The sequence below is a fragment of the Cydia splendana genome, chromosome 10 (genome assembly GCF_910591565.1).
Source record: "Cydia splendana chromosome 10, ilCydSple1.2, whole genome shotgun sequence".
Lineage (NCBI taxonomy): Eukaryota > Metazoa > Arthropoda > Insecta > Lepidoptera > Tortricidae > Cydia > Cydia splendana.
Window position 1 is genome coordinate 21,449,941 of NC_085969.1, and position 13,087 is coordinate 21,463,027.

Below are 13,087 nucleotides of genomic sequence, written 5' to 3' on the forward strand. Positions count from 1 at the left end.
TAACAGGCGGGTCCTGAATACACCATACAGAGATTAAAATAAGTGTGTACTTATGTACTTAGGTATATCAGTGTATGTAGCTGTACTTATATTGATAATTATCGATAATACATAACAAGGAAATTCTTACTAGGTAGGTACTTGGAAGTAGGTACTAAATATTTCTCACAGCACATTATTATCTCATTCTCAAAACTCCGCTTCTCTGCTTTCGCTTTTTTGTATTATCCACCTTCAGTTCTATACAACTAAGTAGAAAATACCTTAACATAATTGACTAAGATATGAGTTTGTCAATTTAGTAGGTTTATGCTGCCTTTTGGCTCTTACCTACTGCTCGATTATTTATCTATTGTCCACCTTAAGTTCTATACGACAAGGTCGAAATTACTTCAACAAAAGTGACTAAGATACGAGCTTGTCGATTTAGAGGATACACACTGCCTATCGGGTCTTAAAGGAACTTTTAATGGTCTAAGTTTCTTCCATGAATACGAATTAACATTTTCATTCTTCGTTTAATACAACTTTTTTTGAAATAATATAGGTAAAATTTAACGCTTTTCTGTGAAAGAAAATGACTGAAATAATAAACGAAACGTTTTTTGATGTTTTGACGTCCACCACGACCAGACGTTTAGCCTAGAGTTGAATTCTGATTGTATATCAGGCTGTGAATTTGATCTGGAGGGGTCCAGATATGTGGATTCCTTCCTCGCGCAATATGGCTTAGGTACTTCAGACAACGCAAATTGTGTATGAGGCCAAAAAACCGATCAACCAACAGTCACTATGAAACGGCGCGATTTCGGAAATGAATTAGAGATTCACTAGATATGAAATAGTAAAGATATGTGACCTTCCACGGCAAAAGGTACCTTATGGCGCTGGCGCTTACGCTATTATTAACGCCGCTCCAATATTCAGCCGGAGCAACGGTACCTTTTGCCATGGAGCGTCACATATCTTTACTATTTCATATCTAGTTGTTGCGGACGCAACCTTTATTTGCCGTATAAAACTAATGCAGTAGCTAACATAGATGTAAGTAAATTGTGGTAGATATGGTACCAGGCGCACGATCGTGAGCCATTAAATATAGGTTCCGGAACCTATATTTAGTTAGTCGTATGGGTGACGCTAACCTGTCAAGTTGTCAAAATCGTTGGATCAAATTTTAGTTTTGTCAACTATGAACGTCACATGTCTACATAAATAAAAGGTCATTGGTAGCTAAACGCAGCCGTCGGGCTCGGCTAGTGTTTGGAAGCTTTTTCTAAAGCACCAATAGGAGCGCTCCACATACCATGTATCGCGGCCAATTAGAGGCACTTAAATCTTAACCACCATTTCGGACATTCAAATTATGCAAATCAGCACTCTTTCATCAGCCTCCATACGATTACCACACCACTTCTACATTTAACCGTTTTAGTCAAGAAAGCCCATGGAACCAGTACCTATTGAAAATTATAATAGTTTACTTCAAATCGAAGCTTTTTATTTGAGTCGTCACGATCCTGACCTGCACGGCGGCTACATAGTGATATGAATATCTAATTCATTTCCCGAATCGCGCCGAAAGTCGCTAGAGACCATGGTATAATAATATACTCCGCCTGGTACTCCATTCCCGTCTTTTCTAGGTCACCTAACTGACACGGGCCTACGTCATCATGCGACAGCGCTATATGATAATATTGATAATATGCGATAGCGCTATATATAGCGGCCATGTTGTTGTGACGTAGGCCCGTGTCACTCTGGGAATGGAAGACCATGTTTTATTAGACTATGCTAGAGACCTTATAGGTACCTACTATTGTCACTGTGACAAAGTACAAAATGGGTAGTAAATTAAATTCATTGACTGTCCAATAATAATCAGATTAAACAATTTAGGGTCAATGTGGCTAATGCCGCCATAGGGGCTATTCCGTCCACGTCACTAGGGAAAAAGTGAAATTTTCCTTTGCATTTTGCATTTCTTAAAAAAAACTTCTATGTAGGTTTGCTGCCAAAGGAAGTCCTTTACTTTATTGAACCCAAATAAAACGCAAACCACTTACCTGTATAAACACATGTTCTGAATGGAAGGTATTTTAAACTCTAAATAACGTAATTTTTGTCTTATAACATTATACTTACGGTTGGTTTTCGAATGGCAGTAATATTGTAAATGAACTTTGGTTTTAAAATAGTTTGTTTACAGAAATGATGAAAGAATATAGCAAATATTGAGTTTGTATCGAATCACGTCGGCTGCCCTAAGCAGAAAACAAGTAACCCAGTTTTGACAAATTTTTGAGGAGAGCAAAAAAACGTAATGTGTCAGTTTTGTTAGGTATTTGGTCTAAAATGTAACATCTGTTTATACCATTATGTTAAAGGCTATAAAATTAAGTATATACAGACTTTATTTTTTGTTATTCTTGTATATTAAACTTTGTACAGGCATAAAATGTTTTCTGTGTAGTTTACTCCCCGAAAATCTCCGAACCATTCTACACAAATTCAAGTATCTCGTGTTTAGCTTGGAAATAGCAAGCACTTTAGCTTCTTAAATACTAAACATATTTGGCTCTCCGCTCAATAACTTTTCCAATTTTCATGCAATTCTGAAGGATATGGTACCAAATGAAAGCTAATAACATAAGCTACCGAAAACTGATTTTTATTTCTTTCAGGTTTATCGACTTCAAAATCCCTGTTAGATATTAAACGCTTGAAAAAAAATTATATTTTTTTATATATTTTAAAGTTCTTTTCTATTGGAAAATAGACTGTTTTTAATTAGTGATTGATGTTGCCATCCTCGTACCTTCTGACACATGGTTATTGGTACCTATTTCATCGATTTTATTTATTTTCAGTGATTATTTTGTGATACAATGACCCATTCCTTCAACAAACCCTCTGTCTTCGTGGATGGGTGGTACCTACAGGATCCTGCTTCCGAACTTTTCTTTTATAGGGTTCCATACCTCATAAGGAAAAAACGGAACCCTTATAGGATCACTTTGTTGTCCGTCCGTCCTCCGTCCATTTGTCTGTCAAGATCATTTGTCTCGGAAACGCGTGGAGGAGGTATCGAGTTGAAATTAAAACCATATACTCAGGTCTACATTCCCTTAAAGATGTAGAAAAAAATCAAACATCTACATTAACGTAAAAAAAAAGATACGGTGGTTTATGCCAAAATACGTAAGTATATTTCGACATTCTCAAGAGATTCAAAATTTAAAGGGTACCTAAGTAGGTGGGTAATAGGTAGCTAGGTCAACGAGAAGTCCCGTTGCCCTAGAACTATGAGATTTGGCAAGTAATATTGTATTACATTATAAGTACAGGGAATAATTTGAAAACTATAAATTTGTAGAAAAAAAAAAACAATAACTAAATTTGTAAGGAACGCTCGGTGGGCGTGTCCGACTTGCATTTTTTTATAGTCCTATTTGACAGACGTGTTTGATAGGAATGAGGCAGGTGCATGGAATGGTGAGAGCTGGTGAGTTCATAAAAATCAATATTTGGGGACAATCTTACACTGGTTGACCTAGCCCCAAATTAAGCAAAGTTTGTACTATGAGTACTAGGCGACGATATATACCTACATACGTGTATAGATAAATACATACTTAGGTACATAGTTACTTTATTTACAATTTAACTTTACTTGTAACAAAGTAAAAATCTAACTAAATCCTTCAAGTCAGTTTTAGCTATTTCTTATAAAACCATATCGATCTGAAATTTTGCTGATATACACCTATTAATATGGTAAGTAATTAGTGGATCTCTTTAGTGGCTAGAGTTAAACCAAGAAAAGTCTGCAGAGATTTTGACAGCACAAGGTCAATCTCGAGAAGTCTATTAGTAGAGTTAGACCAAGAAAAGTCTGCATAGATGTTGAGAGCACACCAGTGCAGGTGTTATTTTAAACGTCAAACTTCTATGAAATTATGACATAAATAACACTGGCACTGGTGTGCTCTCAACATCTCTGCAGCCTTTTCTTGGTCGAACTCTACTAATAGACTTCTCGAGATTGACCTCAGATGATTCACTTTACCACATAATAAGTGTCTTTATAAAAATTCAAATTTTGGCATTATTCCTGGATTAAATATTTCCCTTTTGGTCAATTGAATACAGTCAGTTGTTGTTTGTTTCTAATTTTTTCCAAAACCTTTGGCACGGATACGGCATAATTATGATTTCCTCTTTCTTTGGCGTATTCTAGTGTTCTGTTTTCATTACTGTAGAGTCTACAGTATAGACAATACATATATTTTAAATTGTTGTAACAACACTTTTTCTTTAAACTTAAATTTCACAGACTTTTCACCGTTGACAGGAATATTTGCTAAGCAAATTTGTTTTCTATGTATGTCTTTAAACAAAGGTACCTTTTGTATAAACTATGTAACTAATTTCTAACCTCAATCGCAGATTGTGTTGGGAGATACTTGTTTTACCATTGTAATAAACTAACTCGCAGCTACGAACATCTACGCTAAACTCAAGTATCTCGGTCATCTATATGAATTACAAGTATCTCTGTTTAGTTACTTGTCTTTAGCGTAGAAATGGGACATATACTTGAATTTAGCGTAGAATACAGGGTCAAAAAAAGATACTCGGATTTTAAAAACATGAATATTTTGAAAACTACACATTATTTTACAATTATTTTTTTGGTGAAAGATGCGCCTGAAATTGTAGATTCCGAAAATCCAAAAAAACCGTTTTTGAAAATTTTCGAGTTACTTGTTTTCTGCTTAGGGCAGCCGACGTGGAGGCTCTTATGATAAAATAAAATCTTTTGGTTTCAGGGCAATTTAATTTTGTTACACTAGTATTTGATAATTCTGTTTCTTAGAGCATTTAGTAACTGGAGACGCCTTGGCTGACATTTTCTGTACAAAACAGTCTGCCGATTTTTGCGGGGGACACATCAAATGTATGGTTATTTGTAAGTACATGATTTGCACTGCACGTAACGTACAAAATTAAATAGCCATGTTAGATAAACGACAGTCCATACAATAGTTTGCACAATTGTGCAAGGTTTTGGAAAAGGGGTAAGCTCTTTAAGAGACTCCGGCTATTAAATACTCTAAGTTCTGTTTAGATAAGTTTTTCTGTGAATTGCTGTGATTACGAAATAAGTCTTCAATATACAACAGAGAGGTGCCTTAATACACAATCATAATCGTTTACTGCAACCATGGTACCTATTACAAGATGTTCTTTTATTTTAAACCATAATTAATCTAAAACTAAAGATAAGATAAAGATAATAATATAACATAATATTTCAAACAATACACATAAAATTATAACAACTAAGCACCGTCTGAAACTAGTACTTGAGCTATAGTATAAACCATGGTATAATAATATACTCCGCCTGGTACTCCATTCCCGTCTTTTCTAGGTCACCTAACTGACACGGGCCTACGTCATCATGCGACAGCGCTATATGATAATATGCGATAGCGCTATATATAGCGGCCATGTTGTTGTGACGTAGGCCCGTGTCACTCTGGGAATGGAAGACCATGTTTTATTAGACTATGGTATAAACAACATTATTTGCGGTATTTGACACATTATGACTGACGTATATAGAGATGTAACTAACGCAAATCGATTGTCACAGCAAGCGATTACGATTGGATGGCACGTAGACTGAGGTATCGAATTGTGACGTATAATTAATTTTTATTTGAGATTTAAATAAAGCTAAAATTATATGTTTTTCCCGCAATGTAAATGCATTTAATACATCGACCGAGTAGGTCGCACCTATCGTCAATTGCGACCTAAAATGAAATATTCATATCGATTTACTTAGACGACTACCGATTCATAACGGTGGTGTCCGGCCAACCCTAAAACGAAAAAAAAAAAAAGACGTAGAACGTAAACGTTCGCAGTGCAGTTGTTTTCCTTTGTGATTTCGATGTGCAAGACATTTTACGTAGTATTGCTGTTGTGAGTGACAGACGTCAAATACCGCAATATGTTTATACTATAACTGTCCATGAACTCTTGTAGAGTATATATATATGTTTAGTTTAGTTTAGTTTAGTTTAGTTTAGTTTAGTTTAGTTTATTTATTTCATAATGATAAATATATGGACATGGACATTCAATTAAATATTAGGTAGGATTTTAGTTTATTTACGAAGGTTGGGTGGGAAGACAGTGTGACGGCGGATCTGCTTCAGCTTCGCGTCAGTAACTGGCAGGAAGTTGCGCAGGATCGGGACAGGCCGCGTAGCCAAGATGCCAATGTGACACTAATATGGAAGAGTGCAGATAGAGAGACGTAATGATTTTCGTTGTCGAAGCGATAGCGATTGTAACCTTGGCTAGGCCGGCAGGTGGCATGCTCTCGTTTTGGAGGCCAAGATTCTCTTTAGATGGCTGATCCAAAATAGTTAGTTTTACCAAGGTTGGGTAGTTGGTTATGTTCTTTATGTTCAGAGGTATTCCGTTATATTTATTATTTTATTCGTGTTTATTAAGAGATTAGCTGGATGAGATCTTCATCATAACATTTTATCATCGCTTTATCGCCCCTGCTGAGCATAGGCCTCTCTTCCAGTACGCCATTTGTCCCGGTCCTGAGTTAATCTCATCCAGAAGTGACCCGCAATCTTCCGGATGTCGTCCACCCATCGAACCAACGGATGCCATGCACTCCTCTCGTTCTGTTAACGCCACTGTCATCATTTTTGATAGCAGTGGGACTAAATGGCACGGAATGACAAGATTGCCATTTTAGTTTGGTAAGTCATTGCCTGTCCTAACCTACGGTGCTCAAACGTGGTTAACGTGGTCACTCACCGAGGCGCAAAAGACCAAACTGAAGGTTTGCCAAAGAGCTATGGAGCGCAGCATACTAGGAGTAAAACGGATTGACCGAATCCGTAACTAACGCTGCGCTCAAAAACGCGCATTACTGATGTTGGAACTAAGACCGCTAAGCTGAAATGGGACTTTTATATCGAAAAATTTTCGCGCTCGCTTCGCTCGCGTTTTCAATAACTTTCTGACATATGATAAAAGTGACATTCAATTTTCGTGATATAATAATGTGACTGATTTCCATACTAAAAGTAAAAATGTTCAACTGTCTATCAAATTGCGTTTTTTTATATAGAAAAATTGTCGCGCTCGCTACGCTCGCGTTTTCAATAACTTTCTAAGATATGATAAAGGTGACATTCGGGTGGCGATTGCAGCAGCATTAGGTACTCTGTTGCAATGTTACTGCTGCGGCACTGTCAATTTTCGTGATAAAATGATGTGACTGATTTCCATACTAAAAGTAAAAATGTACAACTGTCTATCACAATGCGTTTTTTATATCGAAAAATTTTCGCGCTCGCTTCGCTCGCGTTTTCAATGACTTTCTAAGATATGATAAAGGTGACTTTCAGGTGGGACTGCAGCAGCATTACTCTGTTGCAACGTTACTACTGCAGCGCTGTCAATTTTCGTGATAAAATGATGTGACTGATTTCCATACTAAAAGTAAAAATGTACAACTGTCTATCAAATTGCGTTTTTATATCGAAAAATTTTCGCGCTCTCTTCGCTCGCGTTTTCAATAACATTCCAAGATGTTTATGATAAAGGTCACATTCGGGTGGCGCCTGAAGCAGCATTAGGTACTGTGTTGCAACGTTACTGCTGCAGCACTGTCAATTTTCGTGATAAAATAATGTGACTGATTTCCATTCTCAGCTGAAATGCAGCAATGATCGTCACTCAATTTACCAAAAAAATTCAATGCAATCTTGATGACCCTAGGGAGAGAGGGCACCATGGTCTAGAAACACTTAGGGCATCAAAATATCTTAATCCGGCCGACTGGTCGTTTGCGGAGTCAAACGATTTGGGACTCGCATTTTATACGCATTACCATGCCTTCCCGAAAAAAATCGAATCATTCGCGAAAGTTTCGCAACGCATTGAGGCTACAAGGGGCACGTGGTCTTCCTCAGGAGTCTGAAGAAGACCACGGTAAGTGGCGCTCTAGCCAGGCAGGCCGCTTCGCTTTCGCTCGCGCGCGTATACCTTACTGTATCATCCAATATTCACCTACTACTCTGTCGTTTAAATTCTTAGAGAATATAACCAACGGGGACCATGTCTATAATTTTCGGTACAAAATAGTCTGGCGTTTTTTGTGGGTGAGGGGCACATCAAATGTGTACCTACGTAACGTAAACATAGCCATGTCAGATAAACGTCGGTTGACCATTGGCCGCCTATTTTCGACAGAGGGGAACGCCTGTTAATGACCACTCCGTTTGGTTATATTCTCTAAGTTTAAATCACGTGTAAAATTTGAATAAGGGCGAATAAAACTATTGATTTTGGAGTGTAGTTTTATTTAGTGGTACCTAATTGTAAAATATTTTATCTGGACTTCAGTCCTCTAGCATATCCATATGTCAACTTTACTTCAAGTTCCGCCTCCAGGGAAGAGGGAGATAAATTAGGATTAGAAATTAGCAGCTTACTGACACAGACCGAATTACACGCGGGCGGAGCCGCGGGCACAGCTAGTCTGAAATAAATGTAAGTACATCTTAGTATTTAAGACTAATGCCTTGAGTATAATAACGAGGACCAGCAGCATTATTCAGCACGGCGCGTATAAAAACTAGAGATCTGAAAGAAATGTATTAGCATGTATTAGTAAATGAGACAAAGTAAGTCATAGTACAATTGAACAAGAATGGTATTGTACTAAACAAGCTTCATAGTTGAAATGATTAAACAATTAAGATTCAAATTGAACAATATCTTAGTTCAGGCTAATAAAATGCATAAGTCGGTGTAATCAGGTTCTTAGTTGATCTTATTTGGGTCAAATAGTTAATACAGTAATTTTTCATGTTAACATTGATTTACATCTTAGTTAAACTAACTTGTTTGTTTTAGTTGGTACAGTTACGTATCATGATAATAATTATCAAGCCCTTAGTTGATCTTACTAGGATCAATTAGTTAGTATAATTATTTTGACATTGGAAATGTCTTTTCGTTCGCTCCAGTATACGGTCCGATTTCACGAAAAAGTGCGATCCCCTTATATCTCGGAAAGTTGTGAAGATATGATATTAAAAAATAGGCTCAAAAGACGCATAATCACGAGAGCTGTAAGGTGCAAAAATAATTATTCGAGAAAGTCAAAGGAGAGGGAGAGGGAGAGGGAGAGGGAGAGGGAGAGGGAGAGGGAGAGGGAGAGGGAGAGGGAGAGGGAGAGGGAGAGGGAGAGGGAGAGGGAGAGGGAGAGGGAGAGGGAGAGGGAGAGGGAGAGGGAGAGGGAGAGGGAGAGGGAGAGGGAGAGGGAGAGGGAGAGGGAGAGGGAGAGGGAGAGGGAGAGGGAGAGGGAGAGGGAGAGGGAGAGGGAGAGGGAGAGGGAGAGGGAGAGGGAGAGGGAGAGGGAGAGGGAGAGGGAGAGGGAGAGGGAGAGGGAGAGGGAGAGGGAGAGGGAGAGGGAGAGGGAGAGGGAGAGGGAGAGGGAGAGGGAGAGGGAGAGGGAGAGGGAGAGGGAGAGGGAGAGGGAGAGGGAGAGGGAGAGGGAGAGGGAGAGGGAGAGGGAGAGGGAGAGGGAGAGGGAGAGGGAGAGGGAGAGGGAGAGGGAGAGGGAGAGGGAGAGGGAGAGGGAGAGGGAGAGGGAGAGGGAGAGGGAGAGGGAGAGGGAGAGGGAGAGGGAGAGGGAGAGGGAGAGGGAGAGGGAGAGGGAGAGGGAGAGGGAGAGGGAGAGGGAGAGGGAGAGGGAGAGGGAGAGGGAGAGGGAGAGGGAGAGGGAGAGGGAGAGGGAGAGGGAGAGGGAGAGGGAGAGGGAGAGGGAGAGGGAGAGGGAGAGGGAGAGGGAGAGGGAGAGGGAGAGGGAGAGGGAGAGGGAGAGGGAGAGGGAGAGGGAGAGGGAGAGGGAGAGGGAGAGGGAGAGGGAGAGGGAGAGGGAGAGGGAGAGGGAGAGGGAGAGGGAGAGGGAGAGGGAGAGGGAGAGGGAGAGGGAGAGGGAGAGGGAGAGGGAGAGGGAGAGGGAGAGGGAGAGGGAGAGGGAGAGGGAGAGGGAGAGGGAGAGGGAGAGGGAGAGGGAGAGGGAGAGAAACTTATACAGAGAAACATAAAAGAGAAAAAGTGCCATCCCGATCACACTTCTCGAGTTGACTACGGATTTGCCGTGTAATAATTTTCTTGTACTTTGAACATTAACATATCCTGCTTATTAATCGAAAAATGAAAGATGTACCTATACTTATGCGCCACGGCGACAATTATTCAAACTTGGATACGCGTGTGGAAATTTTGCAATTTGTTTGTTCACATGCGTTATGTCCAGGATACTTGTGTTAGTCTAAGAATAAAATAATTATCATTCAACGTTGTAGTTTGATTTTGTAACTTTTTCCTTATCCAGACTTTCTCGTCGCTCAGCGACAATATTTTTTCGAATTCCGTAGATTCATTTCCAATGTGCTCGATAGTCGTGTGAGGCACGAAATCTGTGAATTTTTCATGTAAATATTGAACAAGATCTTAATTGGTTCAGTTACATAACAATAGTAATAGCAATCAGAATTACCTTGTTTGATGTGTCTAAGTTCTTGTTAGGCTCGTATGGAATCAAGATGCTTGATTACAACTATCAAGATATTGATAGGGCCAACCAAATTTTTTTTAGAGTGCACTGGCTGCTTGTAAACACCACGCACCCCTTCTTACGTTAATAGTAGACAAAGGAATCTGCGGTGGAGACGCATACCTATATGATAGTTGCATTTCATTCCTTAAATCCTCTATCTGACCTTTCGTGGCATAATTATCCTTAATAGTGTTGATTTCATCCTGGATCCGCAAAAGGTCCTTTAAAAGCTTGGAACAGTCAAGATGATCAAACGTCAAAGAGGGTAGTTTTTCAAGCTGGTGTGCCACGAAAGTCGGAATTATGTCAGGTTCCGTGGCTTTAAAAACACGTATTATATCACGAAGGTCTCTTTGATCCTTGCCTTCGCCCTTTCGCTTAATATTCCGCTCATTTGTAGGCAGATAATCGAATAACAATGATTTCGATTTTTGAATTTCGTCAACCGTAAACGATTTTTCACATATTCGCACTAAAGTATCTTCGTCACTAATTGAAATTTTATTTTGAATGTAGGATAACATTTCGTCAATAATAATATTGCACGTATTACACTTTAACGTGTTCGATAACATTTTTAAACGACACAGCGGTGACGCGTATTGAAAGCAGTGCGCGCGCACGAATGAGCGCTCGCGCAAGACTGAGATTAGGTAGGTTAGGTTCGTTAGGTAGCTTCAGATGCCCGAAGGGCAAACTGCCCAGAAATAGGAGCCCCGCGAATCTTGCTAAGTTGTGAACTAAATGTTTTTTGAAAAACAAACTCTAGTGGGGAAAAATGCGACCGGGACTAATGCTACGCGGAACTAACGCGAGTGGGGAAAAACGCGATCGGGACTAATGCTACGCGGAACTAACGCGAGTGGGGAAAAACGCGATCGGGACTAATGCTACGCGGAACTAACGCGAGTGGGGAAAAACGCGATCGGGACTAATGCTACGCGGAACTAACGCGTTTGGGGCACTGATCTAGCTACTCAGGCGTAGTACATTGAAACCTGGATAATTGTAATCTCAAGGGACCGGCAAATTTTTGTCAATTAACCAGATTTTTCATTTAAGCGGGTCGTGCCAATTGACGAGGTTCAAAAATCGTGTCAATTATAGAGGTTTTCATTCATAGAGGTTGCGTTCTGAAAACTTCTTTTATGGAGGTGCAAATAACCATTGAAAGTAGATTTACAAGCTTACGTTCTTGGTTTCTGGTCTATAAGAGTATATTATATAACTTGCACTTTTACACTACATTAATTACTATTTTATTTTCTTATTAATCATTTGGATTAAAAAAAATCCCATTTATCCAGGTGCCAATTAACCAGGTTTCACTGTATGTATAAGTTACTTTATGGTTTACTAAACAAATAGTGCTGCACTCTGGCGACAGAACATTGCAGTAATATTCCCTATTCAAATCAAAGAGAATAGAGTGCATAGAGACGGACTGTCAAAGTAAATTATGTAGCCACTGTAAATTTACTGCCATCTTTCGACAGATGATAAAACTCTTAGAACGCCATTTGATTTTGGTCCTTATTCTTTTACTGATATATGTTAACTTATTAAATATTAATATTAACGCCATCTACTCGACTATAGGCCAAAAGTAGGTTTATTTCAGTACTATCACGTACTATGTTATATTGAACTTCAACAAGTTTCTCAACGGTAAAATTTTGTCGAAGTTCATCTAGCTACAACATGAATATGGTACGTCATATCAAATAAATGAATATAACCTCTTTTTTGTTAGGAATTTAATAGTGATTATTTATTAACTTTTAAGTTAAAAGTGCGTAAAGCACCATATCCAAAAGGTATCATACTACATTCATTGAATGCTGGCTATAATTTGTTTTTCAAAAAACACAATTGGACCTAATCATAGGTAGAAAAACTCCGCGAGCCCTTACAAAGCTCTGCTTTTTGCTAGTATATGCTATTGCAAAATGTGAGAATGGTCTTTACAAAGTGCAAATCGTCTCGAACACGCGTAAGTAATAGTAAACCGAGATCGTCTGAGTCTGCGTCCGCTGGAGATGTCGCGGCGATCGTGGGACTGGGCGTGTGATTTCTCAAGATGTATGGCATCGTTGTCTCGCTCATCTAAAGTCAAGAAGCATGAACCTACTGAAATCAGGTATGGCCAATGGCATTGACTTCAATAACTCTGAGTTCAAACAGTGTATTGCTTGCATTGTAGGGAAACCCCCTAAGTTACCGTTTCCAAAGAAATCGTTTACGAGAGCGACTGAAGTCTTGGGGCTCATACCTACATACTCACGTTTGCGGGCCTATGTTGGTTCGAGATATATGCTACTTTTTGGAGATGACTTTTCGCGTAAAACGTTTAGTTGTTTTATTAAAACGAATAAAAACCGGGCAAGTGCGAGTCGGACTCGCGCA

At 39.3% G+C, this 13,087-nt stretch overlaps 1 protein-coding gene and 1 long non-coding RNA gene across 2 annotated transcripts in view; one reads left to right on the forward strand and one right to left on the reverse strand.

Moving 5' to 3' along the window:
• The window catches only part of LOC134794442 (solute carrier family 22 member 3-like), a 361,574-nt gene that overhangs the window by 261,300 nt on the left and 87,187 nt on the right, over positions 1-13,087 (forward strand). The gene's annotated exons all lie outside the window — the stretch shown is intronic.
• LOC134794467 (uncharacterized) overlaps positions 1-13,087 on the reverse strand; it is a 359,568-nt gene that overhangs the window by 100,431 nt on the left and 246,050 nt on the right. The window lies entirely within an intron of this gene.